The 7,316-nt window shown below is 43.1% G+C and overlaps 1 pseudogene across 1 annotated transcript; it reads left to right on the forward strand.

Annotated features, from left to right (window-relative positions):
* The first annotated feature begins 4,468 nt into the window (after positions 1-4,468).
* LOC308246876 (annexin A11-like) lies at positions 4,469-5,948 on the forward strand (annotated as a pseudogene). Its single transcript has one exon. The product of its transcript is annotated as an annexin A11-like (transcript).
* The last annotated feature ends 1,368 nt before the right edge of the window (positions 5,949-7,316 follow it).

Consider the following 7,316-nt stretch of genomic DNA (forward strand, 5'->3'; position numbering starts at 1 on the left):
TTACTTTTCCTCCCTTATTTGAAATATTTTTAGCATTCCTCCTAAATGAACTCACCATTACTCATCCTAATTTGCATAATTAAAGAAATGGCTTTTGAGTAATTATCAATACTTTTTGTCCCCGCCCCCCTTGCTCATCTTCTCTACTTTTTGTAGAGAGTGGGGAAGTTGGGGGGTAGTTCTCTCTCTCTCTCTTTTTAAATATATATATTTTATTGATTTTTTTACAGAGATAAAGGGAGAGGGATAGAGAGTTAGAAACATTGATCAGCTGCCTCCTGCACACCCCGATCAGCTGCCTCCTGCACACCCGCTACTGGGGATGCGCCTGCAACCAAGGTACATGCCCTTGACCGGAATCGAACCTGGGACCCTTCAGTCCACAGGCCGACGCTCTATCCACTGAGCCAAACCGGTCAGGGCTGGGGGGTAGTTCTCTCACTGAGAGAAGGCATATGGCTGTGAGGGCACTTCTATTTAACATTAATTATCTGTTGGGCATTGACTCATTTTAAAGAGTGGTAGGTAGGTTGGGATCTGAGAAGGGAGAACCAGGGTGGAAAGCAATTTGTCTGCATTAGGAAAGAATTGAGATGGACAGAATGTACTGTTTCTGTCATATGAACCACACATTTGGAGGTTCCAGTTCTCTGTGTGCCTCGCTGTCATTCATAAATGGGGGGGGGGGAACACAGGAGTTCCCCGAGAGGGCCACTTTCTGTTGTTCCCCTATTACAGTGGTCGGCAAACTGCAGCTCAAGAGCCACATGCAGCTCTTTGGCCCCTTGAGTTTTCAGCAAAGGCCAGCTTAGGAATACCCTAATTAAGTTAATAACAATGTACCTACCTATATAATTTAAGTTTAAAAAATTTGGCTCTCAAAAGAAATTTCAATCGTTGTACTGTTGATATTTGGCTTTGTTGTCTAATGAGTTTGTCCACCACTGCCCTATTAGGTTAGGCATTTCCATTATGTGGGGTCATTATGTAAAGCATCCCAAGCCATGGATGGCAGTGAGGGTACAGGTTAGGAATGTACTTTAGCTGCTTGAGGAGAGAACTACAATGTTGTGGGAAGAGCATTGGGTTTGGGTCACAGAATTTGGTTCAAACTTCAGGTCTGCCATTTACTGGTGTGATCACTGGAAGCCATTTTAGCTTTTCTGAGCCTTATTTTCTTCTTATGTAAAATGGGGAGAATAGTACCAACTCATGTTTCGAGGATTTAATGAGATGATGCTTATGAAATGATTTTGTAAGCTGGTGGTTCTCAAACTTTAGAGAGTTTCTGATTCAGAAATTCTGGAATGGAGTTCAAGATTTTACATTATATTTCCAATAAATTCACATGGGAAGCTGATGCTGCTGGTCTGGGGGCCAGAATTTGGTATAAGCCATAAAACACTGACAGGTGTTATTTTTTGATGTTGTATTTTTTCCCCAAGAAAGAACACTACCTTTCACATATATCCTTAGAGAAATGAGAGAGGCAATGGTGATTACCTGTGAATTAAAGAAAAACTTTGGCCGGCTGATCGACTACATCACAAAAATCTCTAAAGATATTGAATTTGTTGGGGAGGGGTATTAAACACATAATTATGCACACTTTGAGTTTATTTAAATGTTCATGCACCTCTGAATTCGCTGGTTAACAGCACTTGACAGGAAGTGGAAGTACAAAAATAAACAAGAAAGGCTCATCTCGTGGCATTGCTGCCTTAACTGAACACAGGAAGTCCTGGAAATCTTGCAAGACTGTCTGTTCCTTCATGATGTCTAGTCTGATTTCAAGACCCCAGTGTACTTTATGTTTGTACTCAGGGTTCTCCAGAGAAACAGAACCAATTGAAATCTCAATCTCTCAATCTCTCTTTCAACCTCTCCCTCCCTCTCTCTCTCTCTCTTTCCCTCCCTCCCTCCCTCCCTCCCTCCCTCCCTCCCTCCCTCCCTCCCTCCCTCCCTCTCCTTTCTCATCTATCTCCAAGGAGATTTATTATAAGGAACTGGCTCATCCAGTTATGGAGGCTGAGAAGTCTAGACCCAGGAGAGCCTATGGTATAGCTCCAGTCTGAGTCTGAGAAACAGGAAAGCCAATGGTGTGAATTTCATTCCAAGTCTGAATCCAAAGGCAGTGAAAGACCCATGTTTCAGCTCAAAGACAGTCAGGCAGAGAGAGAGAGAGAATTCTTTCTTATTCGTACTTTTATTCTATTCAGATCTTCAATGGATTGGACCAGGCCCACCCACACTGAGGAGGACAATCTGTTTTACTCAGTCTACTCCTTCAAATGTTAATCTCATCCAGAAACTCCTTCACAGACATACTCGGAAATAATGTTTAACCTAATATCTGGGTACCCCATGGTCCCATCAAGTTGACACATGACATTAACTGTCACAATGTTGTTAATGAATATCTGAAAAGAGCTACTTTTAGTGTGTTTATCATTAGCTTTCCAGTCTATAATGCTGCTTCAAAACATGTAATATACAAACTTTAACTGTGGTTATGTGTATAGTCAGTCCTATATTCTAGTTGTCACACATTTTACAGTAAAATATTTTAATGGACTACTTACAACTAAACATCCAAGATCTGGAAACAGCCCAAATGCCCATCAGTAGATGAGTGGATAAAAAGGCTGTGGTACATTACACAATGGAATACTACTCGGCCATAAAAAAACAAAAATGGAAATCTTACCTTTGGGACAGCATAGATGGACTTGGAGATTATTATGCTAAGTGAAATAAGCCAGCCCGAGAAAGACAAATACCATATGATCTCACTTATGTGTGGAATCTAATTAACAAAATAAACTAACAGGAGGGGGACTGGGGGACTGGATAAAAGAAGGTGGAGGGATTAACCAAAAAACATATATGTATAACACATAGACACAGACAATAGTATGGTGATGGCCAGAGGGAAAAGTGGGTTGGGGGGTTAGTGGAGGTGGGAAAAAGGGGGTGGGGGGAAATATGGATGGAAAAAGACTCTGTTTGGGGTGATGAGTGTACGATGCAGTGTGCAGATGATATCGTATTGAGTTGTACACTTGAAACCTATATGGTTTTGAGAACCAATGTCACCCCAATAAATTCAATTAAGAAACTTGTGTAATAATAGCCAGTGGCTGTTACCAACTATCACCATTATTATATTTATTACAAGAAAGATGATGCCAACAGATCTATCTGACAGAATATAAATAATGTTCACTATTTAAATACAGGGGTGGGCAAGAGGAGGGTTATAGTTGTAATACAAATAAATAATCCAATAATTAATCAATAATAATACAGAATAAACTGTTTTACTAGTACCTACTCACCACTGTAAACCTACTTTTGCCTACCTCTGTATGCTAAGAAGAATTCAGAATCACTTACTTTATTTGTTGTCACAAATGTGTCAGAGTCTAGACATTCAGCCTTTAGCACTGAAGTACCATCTTCTGAAAATTGCCATAGACATCCCCCGGCCCCCATCCCAGCTAATAAATGCAGCCGTGGAATGATAGACACAACATAATATGTTCCTGGAATCCCAAGAGGTATTTTAAAACGCAAATATTAAAACAGCCACAAAAGTTTCATGTTCAGTTATGAGTGATGAAGAAAAATTTCCTGCCATGGCACAGTAAAAAGAAAATGCTGAGTTTATATGTGAATAGAGCTTTTTTGAATACGGCATCTTATTGTGGTAGGTTTCCTTGCTTTCTATCTCACCGATTCCCTCCTTGACAATGTACAGCTATTTCCTTTGTAACACAGAAACGCTCCCTTACAGAATCTTTTCCCACAGCTGGCTTTCATCACTTCTTGATAGGTACCTAAATATTTCAGCTTCTTCCACTTTATTTTCCCTTAACAATAACTGCTGCCCAATCAAATCATGTCGTCCCCTGCGTGAGTATTTGCGATATTGAATGAGTGTTTATCAAGCACCATTTAGAATCTCCTATTTTCTCTTGTTTGGCATTTTCATAGACTCTTGGTCTCAATTATGCTTGGAGGTTCAAGTTTCTCTCCAGTGGTCGGCAAACCGCGGCTCGCGAGCCACATGCGGCTCTTTGGCCCTTTGAGTGTGGCTCTTCCACAAAATACCACGGCCTGGGTGAGTCTATTTTGAAGAAGTGGCATTAGAAGAAGTTTAAGTTTAAAAAATTTGGCTCTCAAAAGAAATTTCAATCGTTGTACTGTTGATATTTGGCTCTGTTGACTAATGAGTTTGCTGACCACTGCTCTAACCATTTTAAAAGCTAGAGTTCAAAATTCATTGTGGACTTTTCTTTTTGTCTTGCCCTATAGAGATTTTTGTGTATAAATAAAAGACCTTAAAAATCTAAGGCTTACTGTGGGACAGAGCTCCAACTGACCCAAAGTGGTGTGTCCCAGACCCCCATGTCCCCATTCGCCCCTTTCAGCTCCTCACCCTGAAGACCAGTGGCCAGATTTGACCATGTGCTACTCACGCTACTCCCAATGTGCAAGTGGCTTCCCCCCAGTTGTACTAGGTCTTGGAGCCTGGAGAGATGCTGGCTACCCCCTGGCCCAACACGCCCCCTATATTGGGCTGGATAACTGGCCAACTACATACACAGGGCAGTTCAACGAGGACTGCCTCTCAGGAATGGCAGCCAACAAGTCCAGCATGATACCCAACGTGCCAAACCTGTACCCTGGGGCCCCAGGTATGGTTACCCTCCTATCCCCCTGGGAGTTTTGGCAGCCCTCTTCCACCCAGCAGCCAGTTCCTCCATGTGGAATGTGCCAGTGCCCTGGAGGAAACCTGCCATCTGGGATGCCTTCATACCTACCATACCCAAGGCCCCCTGTACCAGGCCAGCCTATGCCACTTCCTGGACAGCAGCCCTCAGAGGCCTACCCTGGGCATCAGCAATGACATACCCTGGGCAGCCACCAATGCTGCCTCCTAGGCAGCAGCAACCGCAGCAACAGCTGGTGCTAAGCTTCCCAGGACACTAAGGGTCTGGGACCATCACCCTTGCTGTGCCTGCAGCCCTCCTGGAAAGCAAGGCACCATCTCAGATGCTTTGACACCTTGCAAGAGGCCGAGGTCCTGCAAAGGGTTATGAAAGGCTTTGGGACTAAGGAGCAGGCCATCATTGACTGCCTGTGAGTCGCTCCACAAGCAGCGACAGCAGATCTTCCTGTCCTTCAAAACAGTTTAAGGGAAGGATTTGATCAAAGATCTGAAGCCTGAACTGTCAGGAAGCTTTGAGAAGACCATCTTGGCCACGATGAAGATCCCAGTCTTTTTTGATGTTCATGAGATAAAGGAAGCCATCAAGGGGCTGGCACTGATGAAGCCTTCCCGATGGAGAGTCTCGCCTTCCGCAGCAAGCACAGCCAGGAATTGAGCAGAACCTACCAAAAAGAATTAAAAAAGACCCCGGAGGAGGCCATTCACAGCGACATGTCAGGGCACTTCCAGCACTCCTCATCTCTCTCTCTCAGGGAAACGAGTATTAAACACACAAGTGGACATGTTGCTTGCTCTACAGAGATGTCCTCCTGGGATTAGAGGAGTCCAAGTTCAGTGCAGTCCTGTGCTCCAAGAGCTTGGCCCACCTGATGGCAGTTTTCAATGAGTATCAGTGACTGACAGGTCAAGACATTGAGAAGAGCATCTGCTGGTATATGTCCATGGACCTGGAGCAAGGCATGCTGGCTGTGGTGAAATGTCTCAAGATACCCCTGCCTTCTTTGGGCCATGCGGGGAGCAGGAACAAAGGACCAACCCTGATGAAGATCATGGTATCTCACAACGAGATGGACCTCCTGGACATCAATCGCTATACCATGACATCATGGGAGACACCTCAGGGGATTACGTGAAGATTCTGCTGAAGATCTGTGGTGGCAAGGACAGAGTGATGACTGGTGACTCACTTCTGTCCACCTGCCAACAACAGTGATGCCAGGAAAAGGCCAAAAGAATGTCTGTCTCCATCAAACCCAGAAAATAACCTCCCAGGAATCCCAGTGCTAACAGTCCTTGAAGCCTTGGCCCTGACCTCCACTCACCCCTCCTGATCTTATGCTGTGCTCCTACTGAAGGGCCTGGGAACTCTCTCAGGATGCCTTTTCCTCCCCCCCTCAGTCTCTTGCTGCTAAAGTAGATGTTTTGTTTCCTGACTCACACAGTCATTCCCCTTTGCTTGTAGCTGAGACACTGGGCTTCATTTTAGTCATGTAATTTTAATATTTATTTGGAGTTATTTTTTATAGTCATTGCCAGACAGGTGCATACAAGTTCCTCTGTTGCCACACACATTTCGGGTGAGAGAGGTCAGGTGGGGCAGCGTCATGTCCTCAATGAGGGGAGATCTTTAAGGATAATCTTTGAATCTGGTGAGAATGCGTCATGAGCTTTGTTATTGCCAAACTCACTGCTTTTTAGAAAAGGAAAGAAAGGCCAGAAAGTCATCTGTTCCTTCTTCCATGTAAAACAAAAAAAAAAAACAAAGCCAGCTCCCTGCTAGTGGCAGGGCTTCTTGGAGTTGAGAATGTGCTTTAAACCTGAATGGTGGTAGCCAAAAGCTGTTTCTAAATTAATGTCAGCCAGCTCTGGAATAACAACCACACACCTGAGACTTATTTTGTAACTTGTATAATAGATTGTGCAATTTACAAATAGTATTCAAACATGTGGTACAGAAACAAATATTATGTTTTAAAATGGCCACCAATAATAGTAACAACTAAATGCTTATTTTCTATTTACTATGAAGTAGGTGCCTGACTAAATATTCTTATGTGCATTAATTTACTTCATCTTTCCAACAACCCTAGAAGTTATTAAGTGCTCTACTGCCCTTGATGTTCAGGGGCAATCTCAATATGATTACAATAGTTTGAGTTGAATTTCAGGTATTTGTAACCCAAGGAATATTATCTATGTGCGCATGACACATGTTATTATGTTTGCATGTGTCTTTGTAGGTGTGCAAAGCAGATTATCCTGGGCAAAGGGAGATTAGGTAGAAAAGGCATGTGCCCTGTCTGTCCTATACCCATTTACATTGATTGAATTTACAAATCTTCAAAGAAAACTCCCAGGTGTGGGGAAAACTCCATGGGGCCAGGAAGCTAACTTGCAAGGATTTCACTTGCATGGACCCATGGAAAGAACGTGACCTTAAGAGAAGAAAATCTGAAGATCTGAATAGATATAACATAAATATGGTTTAAAAAACAAATAATATAAAATGTTATTCAATAAAAAGTCTCCCTACTATCCTTGTCCTCCATCTGACCAATTCTCACCCAGTCCGAGCCACTGT

This window comes from Plecotus auritus (assembly GCF_963455305.1).
Source record: "Plecotus auritus genome assembly, chromosome: 4".
NCBI lineage: Eukaryota > Metazoa > Chordata > Mammalia > Chiroptera > Vespertilionidae > Plecotus > Plecotus auritus.